Here is a 17603-nt window from a genome sequence, read left to right on the forward strand (position 1 = left end):
TACAAATTACATTAAAAAAAGTAACGCGGCAATTACAAAATTACTTCAAAAAGTAACAAATTACAAGAAATCCGTTACTTGTAACGGATTACTTTTCAAGTTTGGTTATCAGCAATTAGTGCCATCTGAAAAAGTCACACGTTATAAGGCAGCTACACGTGAAGTCTATGGTTCTGATGGATAAGAAAAAATTACAAAATCACAGATATTAAAAAAATAGAATAGTATTTGTCACTATGACCTTTGATAGATATAACAAATTATGGGGGAACAGGATACAGGGAACAGTTAAATATCAGTCATTGAACGCCTAAACGCTTGAACACTTGAGTTAAAATATCGAAGCTGGTTGTACTGAACGAGTTATAAAAATGCTGGATGCGGTTCATGGACTGGACATGTTGATTTTTTAACCGAGAAAGTGGGATTCACCCTCAAAAGCACTCGCGGTGAGGGTTGAACAATCAATGCTACTATGAACGCATTTATAAAAAAATATTAAATCGCGCTAAAGTCTTCTCGAGCTTAGTGTTGTACAACCACCTTGTCGTAAAATCCTGTTATACTCATAATAAACACTGCGGCCAATGTAGCGATCATAAATAATACGAAAGAAACGTCTCTGCAGGTTTTCGATTTTTGCCTGGTTAGCACTGCCAAAAACAATTTCAAACAACAGAACTAGATTCAAGCTTGCTACGTACTAATGAAAAATACAAAATGAATATACAAGCTGACGGAGTAAATTCACGCGTTATTCTCGAAATAACGCCTAGCGTCCGATAGGCAGCATTTTTGATGTTGGAAACAGGTTAATTGAATGACAATGATAAATCAATATATACATACCCAAGTAGCACAACTCGCTGGTTTGGGAATGGGGCGGTACCGGTCTGCCGGCAAGATCCTACTGGCCCGACGCTGGAAACGCCCCGTGGGGCGACAACGGGCCAGTGAGATTGCCAGTCACTGGCCAGCGACTGGGACTGACTGGGACGCCCGGCACTGGGCGTCCCAGTGAGTTCCCGGGATGCTGCCAGCACAAACCCCCAGCGTAGTACCAGTAATACGGTAAGATACCAGCAAGACCCCAGGCTAGCGGCCTCAAGCCATACAGTTCCCGGTCTTTTTTCCCAGCGAGTTCCCGGGCTGCTGCCAGCACAAATCCCCGGCATAGTACCAGCAGTACCGCAAGATACCAGCAAGACCCCAGGCTAGCAGGCTAAAACCATACAGTTCACGGTCTTGTTTTCCATGCTAACATTTGGTTTTGTGTGCAATTCACACCTGAATAGAAATGATGTAGTTCATAACAAGGGTTATTTTAACACGTAATGTGTGTAAACAATAAATGAAACATACAAAATTGTTACCGTCATTGTTTATTGTCAGTTGCAGTGAAGCTACAGCCGGCTGGTAATCATGCGCTTGTCGCCAGAGGAGTGCGCTGAATGAAAGAGGCTGCATGTCACGGGCCTAGGAAATTTTCTTCACACTTCTCATGCAGCTTGTGATGCAAGTCGACCATGCACCCGAGAAGGCAAGTCCTTCATTACAGCACCTGTAAAGAGAATCGACACCACAGTAGAATGACAGGGTAAATCAATACCAGCTGGACGTGACAATCCAGAAATTCCAAACTGGGGTGAGGGGCATGAGACAAGCAGCCCATGTAAAAGGAAATTTTGTTGTAGCTAATGCACTAATTGTCTTTATTTTATTTTCAATCTGGAAACTATATCAAAACAAGAATCCCTAAGGGACACACCTGTAACAACACACTGGATGACCAAGGGGCGAAAATGGTCCAGTTATCTCATAATCAAGGTCAGCTATTTGTATGAAAAAGGCCCACTTCAGAGAAAGGCTTGTGGAAATCATCTATTTTAATTCAAAAGGGCATGTCGAAAGACGGGCGAGCTTGGCAGAGTAGTTGGCATGTTGTTTAACACTGACGTTTGTTACAATAGGTGTGCAGTCCCCGATATCCACATTCAGCATTTTTAGGTAAACATAGCGATTCATTAGCATTACTGAGACAATGAAAAATCATATCTTTGACATATACAACTCACCGTTGTACACATACTAATGAGATTGGGTAGACACAGGTAAACATGTAATGCATTGCAGAGTATGACACCCCGGCTCCCACATAATGGCAACTTGACGACTAAAAGTCATCTGCAGACTTCATGAAATAAAAAATAGCGACTTACACAAAAACTAGTATATATTATCAGCGTCCACCATCAAACTCACATTGAGTGTTTTCCATCGGCATGCCCTAGCCCTTTAAAATGCCCGTAAGCCTCACTTACTTTAAGCATATGACATCCCATGAGATGAAACATTCCCTCGTTATCATCATTAAGATGTCTACAGGTGCGAACAGTTCAGGAATATCAATTGAAAGCTACCAAATCAGTAGTGAGGTAGTGTACAGTGGCTGGTAGATGCAGGTTAATATGTATGGGACATCTATTTTCTAAGTGATATTGTTTATCTGGTCAATTTTCTTCACATACCCATCACATACTGGGACAAGGTTCTCAATACAGTGGAAAACAGGAAGGAGTGAGTTCCAGATTTAGTTTTGCACAGGTTATGTGGCAACTGACTTCATCCTTTTAGAATTTATTAGAGTGGATCTGGGTGTAATGATGTCTAGCCCGACAATACTGCCAGGAGCACATGTCCCAAAACCTTCAGAAACGGGTAGAGGAAGTTTTAATCATAATTTCCGTATTGCGATGAGAGCTGCTCACACTGAGAATTGATGTGAGCAGTGTCGGCCATCCCTCTGTCTGAAATATCTATGCGTCAGCCACCCCCTATCAGAAAAAGTTTTAGCCGAGCGCTTTTTACGGCCCGCTCAGCTCAGCCACTGAGCGGGAAATTAACCAGGCATGCACGTAACGCTCAGTCGGCAGTGGCCATAGGGGTGCAGGAATTGTCTTCTCCATCGGCATCTGCGCTCCGGTTGGTCGTTGCTGACTGAGTGTTGTGTGCATGCAGGTGCTTTCCTTTTGAGTGGAGCGGGTCTAACAATGCTCAGATAAAACTATCTAATGTCTATGTCACAGCCTCAACAGCCAAACGAGCAGTCTTCTTCCTCGCTTGCACAATAGACCAACATTGCACTGCATACTGCTTTAGAGGCTTGTTGGCATGTTTCACACTCACTCTCTGCAGACAGCTAGGACTATCGGTAAGTGAGGGAAAAAAAAGTGTGAACACATATCATGCATGCCAAAAGAAAACATCAATGGGACTACACGAGACTGCATTAAAGTTGCCAATTGGGCGCGTTTTATACTGCACAGCCACTGGCTGAATCACATAAGTGTCACACTTGCCGAGCTTGAAGTACAGTCGTGATCTTTACAAGTGTGAACAAGCGATCGTCGACTGTTCAGTACTGGGAGCATCATGCACCAGCGGACTTGCTCTCCTTTTAAAATGCCTTGCGAACCAAGCATGGTAAGTCATCTGATAAGGAGAGAACGTCACCACGGACAGCACTGAGCAGTTGATAATCACCTGCTTACCTTCACATGGATCAAGTCTCTACCTGGCCAAAGTAGGCAGTATGTGTGCAGCAGAAACGGCTGTACTGAAATCTCAAAAGGATGAAAGATCAGAACAGGCTTGGTGAGGTTTCACGTTGCAAGTATGCCCATGCAAATTTCACTTTCTAAAACATAAACACGCATTTCAAATTGTCATCCAGGACAAGCTGCTATTACACAGCTGTATATATAAGGCAGCTTACCATCAACAACCTTCGCAGACTGCCATGGACCTGATCCTCGGCTTGGCTGATGATGCAGGAACGAATTGGCCTAGTCGATGCTAGCTTCCGTTCAGCAAGGGCTGCACTGAGTATAAAGATGAAAAAAGTGTTGTAGATTATGTGAAACAAACAAAAGCAATCCTAGCATCCACAATTCGCTAGAGGCACTGAAAACAAAAATAAGAGGTTGGGTCAATTATATTAATGCAATATACTTCGGACACATACCATGACTGCAGGTAAGATATTTGCTGCCTTCAATCTAGATCTGCTTGAAAATTTACAAGCCAAATAACAAATATTTTATAAGCTGAAATATATTTCGATGGAACTACAAAATCTGAAGACTATCTCTGCAAATATGGTGCTATCTAGTACATCAGAGATGAGTAGAATTGGATTACAGCGTCCCCCTTACAAAGATTGAAGCAAAACAAGTATAGAATCTGCCGTGCCACTACAGTAAAACCTTGTTAATTCGGATCTCATGGGACCGGCAAAAATGTCCGAATTAACCGAAAGTAGAAATATCGAAAGGACAAAGAAAGCTGCGCGAAAACGTTGCCCTGTGACACACCTTTATTTTGAGAAAAAATCTGTTATTACCGCCTGCTTTCTGGACGACACTTGGGCGAAGACGGCAACTTTCCTTAGCGCGGTCGAGTGCTCCACCGCACTCGCACTGTCGGAGCTACGCATCCTGTGCGCTGACAATGTAGCACAGCAAGGCCTCTTCTAGTTTCGGGTGCACCACCTTCCAAGGCCGCTTTCTTTTCGCGTTGAACTTCTCGCTCTCAAAAGCCCGTGGGATATCGGCCATAATTTTTACGTACGTGGCCAAAGTGCTTCTCTTGACGTCGTAACTTTCCATAAGTTGTCGAAAGACGCCGCCCTCCAAGGCCCTCAGTATTTCCACTTTCGTCGCTAAATTCTTAGCCTAGTACAGCTGCAACGGAAAACGAGTAGCACAACTGACCAGTAATCGGGGCGGCGAAATCGCGAAACCCGGCGCCATTTTTCCCGAGCGCCGATAGCGAGAGTGCCAGTCACGTTGCATTTTACAATGCGGGGGTGGCTGGCGAAAAATTGAGGGATAGGATAGTTGTTAAAATGGCGGGCTTTAGGATCCCCGTGTTGAGGCATAAAACGTGACTGTCACTCTCGCTATTGGCACGCTCGGGAACAATAGCCCCGCATGTCGCGATTTTGCCATTCCGGTCGTCGGTCACTTGTGCTACCCTTTTTCCGTTGCAGCAATGCTTCTGCCGCTTCCTTGCCAGGAGAGTAACGCGCTGAAGCACGGCGATCCAGAGCAAAACTGGTGCGAAACACGGAGAACCGAAAAACCATGGGAAAACCGGAAAAATCACGTGCGCACTTCGGATGGATATCGGTTATACCTTTTGGAACAGACGGTAGATAGCGCCACCTGCCGAATTCGTCCGAATTTACGATAGTGCGCTGCGTTCCCTCTGAATTAATGAGCGTTTGCTGCCATTGACTAATACATACGTTTGACGGGACCGAATCGGCAGTTCAAATTATCCAAATTTCCAAATTAGCGGGGGTTGAATGAACGAGGTTTTACTGTACAACAGAACCGACTCTACTGTGATCTCGTGGGGATCAGAGTTTGGAACAGGCATGAAGGATTTGGCACGAGAAATATGCCAATGTCATTATTCATTTTTGCAACATTAAAATGACTCTGAAAGTGCGACCAGCTGCAGGGTGTATTAACGCAAATCTTGTGAGTGCTGAATTGTAGGCACAGTGCCCTGGTTGTGTTCATGTGCGATATATGACCAAATACCATAGAGACCAATACTGCAAACCTCATCAAAAACCAATGGGTGCGGTGGCGAACGGCGTGAGTGGCGCTGTTCACCTCTCTTGCCGTTCATTTGTGTTTGTGTGTTGCCACTTCCAATGGGAAGGCTTCAGCCATTATTGGGAACACTAAATAAACAAATAAAAATGCAAACACAACACACACAGCAATACTGGCAGCAAGTCGAGACGCACTTCTGTTGTAAACTCAGCATTCCGCTTACGAATGGGATGCGCAATTTCCCTACAGGATTTCATTCCACGTGAATGGCATCGGAATTGCTAAAGGCCAGTCCATAAACACAGTCTGCGTTAAAAACAATCCTATCAGCAATAAGTTTCTATTATTGCTCAATATATAGAGCACCTTACCATGAACAGCCTTGGCAGTCTTCCATGAAGCCTGGCCTTCAGCAGAGGAAGCTGTCATTTTGTGTCGTCTCAGGACACTCGCATCAGAATGGCGAAAGTGAATGCCAACTTCTACTCGGTAAGGACTTCAGTAAGTATAAACATGAAAACACAGATTAGAATATACGATAAAAAATATCACAGACCAACGTGAAAAAAGTGCACAAAAAGACAAGGACAAAAGGACAGGAACACATAGGACGCAGACTGGTGCACACTCACAACTTGATCTATTGAACATAAAAGAAAAAGGATCAAAGAAATCAGAAAGGCTGTGTTCGGAGAATGCGAGCTTCAGAAACCAGGGCGTGAGCAAAAGATGTCAGGTAGACTGTTTTACAGACACTTTGGAAGTAACAACAGCCTTTCCATGTAATAAGGTGGTGAGTTCATTCTGATTGAACATCCTGAAAAGTAACAAACAAAAAACAAGGAATAAAAGAGAGGAATACATACACTACATACGAGTGTAGACTCCCAACTCACAAATTGGAGAAGAAAAAAAATAAAGAATGCGAAAGGAGCTTTAGCAAAAGTTCGAACAGGTCCAAGCGGAATGTGCTAACTCCCACCCATATGCATAAGACTGTAAACACAATTTTCTTGGCAGCTCAGGTAACAGACGGATGTGCGGACACATTGGTCGCCCATACTAAGAATAATAAATCAGCTAATTATTCACGTTTTCTCTAAAAGCCTCGTCCCACTAGAGCGACAAACACCGATTTTCGTCCGACGACACCACAATGTTCCATGTCGCCGATGCTGTCCCACTGCAACGGCCAACGCCCGCGAGAAATAATAGAGGCGGAGGGCACCGCGCTCTTCCAGACATTCTAGTTTACCAGTGAACAATACGGTGGAGGGTGGCAATCAAACAACCCCCCTTCCCCTTTCCGCCTCCACCCGCCGGCGGGCCGGCCCCCCCCCCCCCCCCCCCCCCCCCCCGCGCGGCCGCCGCTGCCGCGGTTTCCCCCCCCCCCCCCCCCCTTCCCCACCCCGCGCCCGCGCGCCCGCCGCTGCCGAAGCGCTGCCGCGGTTTCCGCCCCCCTCCATCTCCTCAAAAGTTCCGCCGCTACTGATGGACCTCGAGCGAGTATGCAGCCTATTTGTGAGCGAAGAAATACAGCCTCGCATTACCCCATTCGCGCACAATTAGTAATACTGGTAAAAGCAAGCGATCTAGACAACAACAAGGATTTTGAACGGAGGAAAGAATAATCTAGCCCTAACAGACAAAGAAAGGAACTTACTTTGGAACGACCGTACCATGATCTTGGCTGTTGAGCAGATTTGACGTAGTTCCACGGCTCACAGTCGCTTCCTTCTTGTTTAGACACATTTGAAACTAAGATAAACTCCACGCATCACGACTAATCGGTGAATTGACCTGAAGACAGAGATATGAAAACCCACACGCCCGGCCAAACGTGCAAAAAAGGGCTGTGGATTGGATTGGATTGCATTGGTTGGCTCTAATGGATATCTAGCGACTTTACGGAAACTATCTTACCAGCAATGCAAATTAAAAACAAAACCAGTAGTATACACAGTAACAATAACTTATTTAGCATGTAAACATTGCCACAATAATATAAATGCGTCCTAAACACGTAGCAAAAAATTAAATACGAAACTAACCGCACCATGTATCCAACCGACTTCAGCAGACGTATAATCTTTCAAAACATCGGACATTCTATATGTCGGTTTGGCTTTGGTTGTTATCGCGTCCTGCTGGGAACGCAGTGGTCGGTGGTTCGAATCCCGCTAGAGATAAAGTTTTCTAATTTTTTTTTTATCGCGTTTTTTTTTTTGTTTTTATTATTTTAAATATTTGCTGTGTTTTTTGCAGTCGCCGGCCCCCTACTTTAGGGTAAAAGTCACGCAGAATGTGAAAGTAGAAAGTGCGAACCCAAATTTGAGTTGATGCAATGCACAAACCGTGGCCCTCCTGTTTGCCGGGATAAATCGCTCCCTCCGTGCTAATAGGTTGGTTGGTGTAGTACGCAAACAGCGCAAGTGCTTTCAACGAAGTAAAGAAGCTAATAATAATGGGAATATTGAGAGAAAAATGGGAAAATGTGTATGTAAATGGTCAAACTGCCACAGTGATGCAGCCGAAGTTTGTCTGAAGGCGGTCACCTTTAGCCACTATTAAAACAAAAATACCGCTATTTTACGGCAGTTATTTACCTGAGCTCATAGCGCGCTACGTATTGAGCACATCTCTTAATTTTCTGACTTCCGGAAAGTAGTATTTAATTTTGTTCTGGCACATCAGTGATATCCATCGCCTGCCCCCTGGTTTTACTTATTGAGGTTGTGCTCCGCAATTTTACTTTTTTATTAGGCCTATAATGTTTTTATTCCTGAGATCGAAGAACAGTGCGGATAAATAAACTAGCTTTCAGAAACGGTATCGTTCGGTGTGATAACATTTATGTTTTGTAGCGCCAAGGGGTCACATTCACAAACCCGGCAGTGTAAACACCCACAACGCCTTCGTGTTTCCCGTTTTATCGTGTTAAAAAAAAAAAAAAATGTTTTTATATTTAATTTTTTTTTTTTTGGTGCGGTGTGTCGTATAACATAAGCTATCGGGGACAGATCATCTGGCTATGTGAACATTTGAAATATTTCTGTTAGATGGTTGTAGCTACCACAGAAAATAGTCGATTCTTGCCTGAAATAGCATATTTTCACACTCAATTAAAATCACCGATAACATGATCTCAGGAAAGTTGTGTACATCTCGCAGCGTCATAAGCAAAACACACATCTCTTTCTTGTCCAGATTCTGCAATGTAATGCAAATTATTGTTTTTGTAACTCAAAGCGCGTGCTCAATCATGCCACGTGTTTGTTAATTGTGGTTGCTGTTCTTCACTCGGATTCTCCGCTATACCGTTTTTATTTTATTTTTCTTATCAGTGCCAAACACGTGCGTATACCACCGACCTTAAGTATAGTGCATCAAATTAAACTAGCTTCCTGAAAAGGTGTCGCTCGGTGTTGTGTAATTTATTCTTCGTAGCGTAGGTGGTCAGAGTCTCGAATCCTGAACTGCAAATGTTCCACGCCGCATTATTTTTTCTCGCGTTTTCGCGATAAAACACGTCAGCCCTGACATGCTGGGATCAAATACACCAGCGTCGGCAGTTATTTGCGAAGGATTGATCTACGCAAATATTTCCACTCGCTATTCATGAATTACCACAGTTCGTCAAAATCTGGAGGACTTGACTGCATAGTAAAAACGGCAAAAAAAAAAAAAAAAAAAGATAAAACGATGTCGGTCAGTAAACGGAACTTCCATGGCGGGGCTCGCCAGCCTGAACAGCAAAGCGCCGATGCCGGCCAGTCACTGAACTTCCGTGTAAATACTGGCCATCAAAGACAGCAAAGTGCCGATGCCGGCCAGTTACTGAACTTCCATGTAAATACTGGCCATCAAAGACAGCAAAATACCAATGCCGGCCAGTTACTGGAACCTCCATAGAAAGACTGGCCAGCAAAAACAGCAAAAACTCGATGCCGGCCAGTCACTGTAACTTCTTCGGCGGAACTGGCCAGTGAGCAAGACGAAACCCCGACGCCGGCCGTGGCCGGTAGCTCACCGGCGCCAATGGCCGGGCGCCGCCATCCTGTTACCGGGACCGGCCGGCGTAGTCCCGATACCGGCCGACGCGGTGTGCTACCTGGGTATAAGTCTTGTGCATTCAACCCTACCCAGAGGTTGCTTCTCAATATAGTAACAAAAAGTTTTGACTTCCAATTTGTTAGAAAAGGACATAACTACTGTTCTTTTTTTTTTGCATTTAGTGTTAACAGATTGCTGCAACACCAATGGTGCACAGCATTAACATCCTCGAGTAGCATTTCACGGTCATAAGTGGATGACACCTGCTTAAACAATTTGATGTCGTCAGCATATTGCAAAATACGCGAATGGCAGACACAAGAGCCCAGATCATTCATAAAAAAGAAATTAATAAAAATTGGCCCCAGTATGGACCCCTGTGGTACACCAGAAGGAGACACGTAAGCTCTAGAATGATGTCCTAATATTCAAACAAAATTTTTTCTTTCCATCAGAAAGTTTGAAAAAAAAAAAAAATTGCAAAGCTGGTTGTTTACTCTAAATGTCCCCAATTCATGTGGAAGAATTGAATGATTAACCAAGTCAAACGCCTTCGACAGATCAAACTATACGGCATCCACCTGCCCACGCTGATAGGCGATTGGCAAAACAAAGTCTAAAATGACACTAGATTGGTCTCTATAGACCTGCCACAAAAAAAAAAACATGCTGTGAAATGCTAATTTTATATTACAAAAATTGTGACAAACATTCAAAATAAACGATTTCAAAAACTTTCGAAAATGCACAGAACAAGGACACCGGTCTGTAATTCCTTACGTCGACGGTCTTGCCCCCTTTGTCAACAGGCACAATGACAATTTTTCCAAAGCTCGGGAAAAGTAACAATTGATAGAGACAAGTTGAAAATATCCGTTGGTATTGGCGTAAAAATTGAGGAACAACCTTTAACAAAAAAGCTTGGGATGCCATCAAAAGCCATTGATAGCTTGGGTTTTAGTCTTTTTATCGCAATCTAGATTTCAGCGTTTTGAAAAGACGTAATCGAGAGGTTATCATTATACTTGTTACTATCATATGGCGTGCAAAACGCGGCTTGGTTTGAAGAGTAAACAGATTAGGAATAATCAGCGAATGCGTTTGAAACACTTCCAGGTTCGTTCAGCACTTTACCAGATGTGTCACATAGGCTTATCGCAGAAGAGGACGTGGTCATGGGATCATTGATGCACCGCCAGAAATACTTGGGGTCGCCGTTTAAGCTGCGTTCAACTGACTCTCGATAAGATGCTTTGTTCCGCTTGATTAATAGCATAGCTAACACTCGTGATTTCGAAAACTTATTATACCAGAACCGTGTTTGTTTGACCTTATATTACCTATGATAGTGCAGTTTTTTTTCTAAGCTCTGACCTAAGCTCGTGCGAAAACTAATGAAGAAAGCGGGATGAACTACGACACTTTTTTGGAACAACTATTTCGATGGCGTTCTTAATAAAGCTAGTAACTCAACAGCAACATTTACATTGCTTGTCTTATACACTGGTGCCCAATCAACGCTAGCTAATGATGTGGAAAGGCCGAGATAATTACCTCTATTAAAAGTGAACGATTAATAGCTTGTATGCTGTCCTTTCCTTTAGGAAGCGTTGAAACAAGCGGAAAAATAAATTCTTGATAGTTACATTCGGCATATTCTCAAGCTTATGCACGGAAAATGTGGTTGTCATAAGACAATAATAAGAACACAAATTATTGTGCGCTAACTGTAAAAACGTCTCAAAATAATTTAAAAAAAAACTTTCTGATAACATTATAGATGTGTAAGCGGCACTCCGCGGAGGAAAAAAATATTGATTTTTATTATAAAATATTTTTTGAAAAATGCATGCTGCAGACAATTGCAACATTGAGGACATGGGTAGCCCAACCTGTCAAGATAATTGCGATGGCAGACGACGTCACAATTGAAGAACCGCCTTCACTAACATGGCTGATATATGCCTTTCTGGGTCACCGAGAGGTCTTGAAATTTGAATTTGACTAACTTCGCTACCATATTCGGTCCTTATTTAATATACATAACATATGAAGATTTAGGAATAATCAAACACTCTAAAACTCGAACTCGCATTTAAAATAACAACAACGTATGTTGACATTTTTCTACTCGCATCTCTACTTAAAGTGTCAGTGACTGTAGTTGTTCAAAAGACTCAGCAGACATCAATCCAGGCGTGATTTTAGGCCTTGGATCCCCAAGCAGCTGATGTACACATCAATTCCTGCGGCATGAACTAAAACAAAACCTCTTTCACTTCCCAATAACACAGAAAAAAAAAAACTTCATGGACTTTGTTTGTTGTTGAAGATATCGAGTAACCCAGGACTTTTTCTCCTGTCATGATCTTCACCCGGTGGACGCTACAAGTGCACTCCTTGAAGGTAGCTCGCACCATTTGAATAGTTTGACTGAGGAGTCCCTGTCAATTTCAAACCTCCACTGCAACGAAAAAAAAAAAGAAAAGAAAGCCGATGAGTGAACAAAATTCACCACTTTCTGTACTTCAGGTTTCAAACAATGCCACTTCCGAGCCACCTCCTCTGGACGCAATCTCTTTTGGCTTCCGTCTGTCGTCTCGTGGCATTTTCCGTGCCACTCTTTATCTAATTTAGCGGCTGAGAAACTGAGCAGTGTCAGAATATCAAGTTGTGCGGAGGCAATAAACAAACACCAGACAGCCATAATGAATATAGACACATGACCCCAGAGCTGACGTGAATAACCTCTTACGACATACGATTTTTATTCTGAATTGGATAGAAAGTTTGTCCCGTATTTCCGTCGGAATGGGGACTTTATCAGGAGGGTAAACTGTTTGAAAGATTGGGCAAGAAGAGAGAGCCGCGTCCATGTCTGCCAACCCAGCAGGACTTGGAGGCCTTTTACTTTTTCTTTGAGGCCAGGAGTAGAAAGTTTTGCTTTCAGGCGCTCTTAATGGGTTTGTTAGTGAACGGTGGTTGACTAAAAGCTCATTCCCACAGCACACGTTTTGGCGGGCGAAGCTGAAGAAACTTCGATCTGACCACCGAGAGGACACGAATAGTCGACAGAAATTCAGTTTTCCTCTATATAAGGATCGGCCGCGTAGTGGCGGATCTCTTCTTGTTAAAAAAAAAAAAACCGTTGCGACGTGAGCCAGCGTTTTATGCAAACATAAGAGTTGCGGGTAGTTGCGCGTTCAGCGTTACCTGACCTGCCCAAGCACCTCAAGGTTGTCTTCCTATGATGTGTTGCTCGCCTTCTCTTGCCTGCTTAGCCCGCGCCTGGTAGCCTAGTGACACAATGGTTTGCTGACCACGTTCACCGCATGTTTGCGCTGGGTTTAACCAAGCTGTTCCCTCAACATAATTAGAGTTTATTAAAGTAATGTAGACTAAAGAGTGCGCTGGTTGAGTGGAGTAAAACCGAAAGAATAAGACACGGGTGGGACGAGCGACGGCGTACGCTTTCATATTGTGAAATGAGAGAACGTTTACGTCGTCCCTCGTTCAACCTTCTCTTATTTATTTTGTGTTCCTTTAACAAAACAGATTGTGTCTTCTTATTATAATTATTTCACGTCCTTTGTCGTGGAATGCTCGGTTTCTACGGAAGCCACAAGATGGAGGTTGGGAATCATTGTCGAGTGGACGATGCGAGTGAAGCTACAGCTATATATATATATATCTTGATCAAAGCACACGGTGTGACTGAATTCCTTCTTCGGCGGTTTGCTCTGGACCTATAACATCACAATGCTGTAGAAGACTTTTGGCAGGCTCCTAAAAACCCATATTGCGAGGTACACTGACCTCACAATGAAAATTTGATATAGATAACAATAGAATAAAAAGGCAAAAACATATGAGACGGGAAAGAGAACTCCGAAACGCTTCAAAAAGATTTATTCAAATGCAAAATATTATAAAAAAAAAACGACACAGAAGGAGGATGTTCCGATACTGACGCGCTGACACAGGGTAGCGTGCCTAGAAAGGCGAGGCGACATTCTGCCTCCAGTGCGTTTCTAAAAGAAAAAAAATCTGCATAGGACGGCTAGATTCATGGATGAAAATAAAGCTGCCAGTTTTCTTAGTTGCTTTAGGCTTACCTAGCTATATATATATGTATATATATATATATATATATATATATATATATATATATATATATATATATATATATATATATATATATATATATATATATATAACATTTAAATGGTAGTTCGTTGTTTAGAAGAGCATACATAATACATTTCTGCGGAAGTCCGCGATGTCAAGCGTCGATTTTAAAGTCGAGCGAGGATTTAGGGACTTATCCGTCGCAAATATTTCTCTTCGGATAGCACCTGCAAAAACTTAGCGCTTTATATATGCGGAAATTCAGCTAGGAAGGATTGTGTTGAACCATTGTCTATGACGAGCATCTGTCGAGCTTTTCAGGCCATTATCATTTATACTTTCCATGCAATCACAACAAAGATGTTTTAGAATATTGTGGCGGGGAAATGGGGAAATGATAATGGGCGACTCAAAGTTTGTATCACGGTCGCAAATGACGACTGCAAACGAAGTTAGCCACGAGTCTTGCCAAAATGATTCCCAGAGAGTCACATAATAGAGGTGGATATATTTCAGGAAATTTCGCCAGAAAAGGGTCCTCAGAAGCGCTTTCCGGCTATGCCATTTTTAGACGGGGGATATAAAATGGTTTGTGTTTAGTGACCAATCTATTTTTATGTGCACCACAGTAAATCCCAAGGTTAGTCTAGTCATTTAAATCCTTACAAAAGTTGGCCTCGGGTGTGTATGCAACTGCAGTGAAACGAAGCGGAAAGGAATTGTTCTTTTGGGCGAGTCATATGTCGACTAAAGAAATGTTTTATTGCACCAGATAAATGAATTGTCGAAAATGTGTAAACTGCACATTTTCTAATATTACTATTTCTGACACAATTATAGATACATGCCAATTTTACAACCGATGTCCACTGCGAGAATCCGCATGAAAAACATATTGATATTGCCGCGCGCAGGGTCACGGACTTGTAGAAAGTTTTCGTTTACTCTTGCTGCGGACATAACTATCGTTCATCCCTGTTTTTGTTGTTCTAGAAAGTGCTTGTTCATTCTCGCCCCGAGCGCGCTACGCTCGAACCTTCTCCGCCGAATCTTCGAGATACTGACTCACTCTAGATAAGAGGCCGCCCGCGACCTTGTCGAGTCAGTCTCACCCCAGCGCTCGGTTCTGCTGACACGCCGACTTCGACGCCCGCGACGCTCTGCTTTCTTTTGTTTCCTTCTTTATTTTTTGGCACAAGTTCGCCACATTAAACGTTTATTTATTTCTGTTTATTTCTTGTTTATTGGTCACGACTCACCACCCGTGACATTCTGGTGGAGGTGCTGGGTACCGCATGCCCGTGCAGCGTTCCCCTCCCAGGACCCGCAGTGCAAGCCCGACTCCAAGCTCGCTGAGAAGACCACTCAGCGCGGAACCTGAAACTCGGACCAGCCGCCGCACCAAGTGAGAGGATCCGGAGTACGGTTTGCTCCTGGATAAACCCAAGCCGAAGAAGACGACGATGGACAACCAGTCGCAGGCCCCCGCCGCTCCTGCCGTCGTCTACCTACCCGTCGCTCCTCGGACACCGGCTCCGTTCCACGGCGAACTCCACGAAGACGTTGAAGATTGGACCGACCAATTCGAACGCGTCGCCCGCCACAATAGCTGGACCAACGAGCAACGGCTGCAAAACGTGTATTTCTCGCTCGAGGGGACTGCCAGAAGCTGGTACGAAAATCACGAGTCTTCATTGACATCCTGGGACATTTTCAAGAGCCAGCTGAAGGCGACATTTGTCAACCAGCACCGCCGAGAGAGGGCCGAAGACTTACTGCGTACCAGGACTCAAGGCCCCAACGAGAGCATCACCGGCTTCGTGGAGGATGTTCTCCGCCTAAGTGCCCGCGCCGATCCTCAGGCTACCGAGGAGAAGAAGCTGCACCACCTGATGAGGGGTGTGAAAAGCGAGATTTTCGGCGGTCTCATCCGGAATCCCCCAACAACAGTCGACGAGTTCATCACGGAGGCGACAAATATGGAACGGGCCTTGCTAGCCCGTGCCAGACACTACCAACGACACCCTGGCGTAACTACTCTACCGACATCTGGATCCGACCTGGGCACCACCCTCCCCGACATCCGTGACCTTATCCGTGAAGCCGTCCGGGAGGAGTTGAAGAAGTTGCTACCTGCTGCCACAAGCCTGGATACGCCCTCAGTCGCCGAGATTGTCCGGGAAGAACTTCAGCAGGCGCTGCAGCCAGAAGTTCTCGCCAGCGCCGCTCCTGAACCACCGAAGCTGAGCTACGCCGCAGCTACCCGACGACCACCGCCCCCTGCTCACCCGTATACGGCGCCACCTCGACGTGAACCTCTAGCGCCGCAGTATTCACGACGCCATGAAGATCGGGCGTACGTCCGCCCAGAACAAGCTGCTCCACGAAAGACCGATGTGTGGAGGACGGCCGATCGACGCCCGTTGTGTTACCACTGCGGGGGGGCCGACCATATCTACCGTTGTTGTCCCTACCGGCAAATGGGCCTGCGTGGGTTCCACCCGAACGACCCACGCCCGAGGTACGGCGAACGCCCTCACGACATCGAGGAGTACCTCCGACGTTCCCCCTCCCCAGTGTCGTCACTCCGCCGTGAAGCCCGCTCCCCATCGCCACGACGTTCAGCCTCCCCAGCGCCACGATCCCGCCGAGAGAGCCTGTCTCCCCTGCGTCGTCGGGAAAACTGAGTGCGGCAACGCCTGGAGGTGACGTTGCCGAAAACGACGGAAGCAAACAGCCTCCAAGAACGCCGGAGCGCTCCCACTCTCTCGACGCCCCGCATTGCACCGACGCGCCTGCAAGGGTGTCCAACAACCTAAACGTTGTTATCGATGGCCAAAACGCATCGGCACTCGTTGACACCGGGGCAGACTACTCAGTATTGAGTGGGAGGCTCTCTCGCCACCTTCGAAAAGTCACGACGCCGTGGGATGGACCGCAGATACGAACCGCCGGAGGACACCTCATCACGCCTGTCGGAAGGTGCACCGCTCGCGTCGAAATTCACGGCGAGACGTGTCCTGTGAAATTCGTCATTCTACAAGACTGTTCCAGACACGTCATTCTCGGCATGGACTTTTTGTGTGAATACGGCGCCGTCATCGACCTTGGAGAAAACAGATTGACGCTGCGGACACCTGTTCCGCCTTCAGTGAAACTCCAAACTGCGTCAGCCGCCGTCCGAGTCGCTGCCGACCACGTGAATCTGCCGCCGCGATCAAGTGTTGTCGTACCTGTCGTGACCGATGCAGCTACCCGTAGCGAAGTTCTTCTGGAAGGTAACCTCCAGTTGCTCCTGGGAAGAGGAATAGGCGTCGCACGAGGAGTAGCTGAACTTCAGGATGGCCGCACTGTGGTCCTCGTGACGAACTTCCGGAATGAAACGCAACACCTCACGAAAGGTGCAGCCGTTGGCCACGTCGAGGATCTCCGAAACTCCGCCGAAATCGCCGCCATTACTGATGAATCCTCGCCACCTCAGCAAGACGGTACGTCGCCAGCGCAACTCGACATCGACCCTAAGCTTCCGGACCCAAAACGACGGCAGCTGATGAACCTCCTCGCCGAATACCGTGACTGCTTTGCGACGTCGTCGAAGGTACGCCAAACAGCCGTTGCGAAGCACCGCATCATTACCGAGGACGACGCGCGCCCTGTGCATCGATCGCCGTACAGAGTCTCCGTTAAAGAAAGGGAGGTGATCCAGGAGCAAGTTTAAGAGATGCTGAACGACGACATAATCCAGCCATCAAGCAGTCCGTGGGCCTCTCCAGTCGTACTGGTTAAGAAGAAGGA

Source organism: Ixodes scapularis, unplaced genomic scaffold (genome assembly GCF_016920785.2).
Source record: "Ixodes scapularis isolate PalLabHiFi unplaced genomic scaffold, ASM1692078v2 PGA_scaffold3__209_contigs__length_174095766, whole genome shotgun sequence".
Classification (NCBI taxonomy): domain Eukaryota; kingdom Metazoa; phylum Arthropoda; class Arachnida; order Ixodida; family Ixodidae; genus Ixodes; species Ixodes scapularis.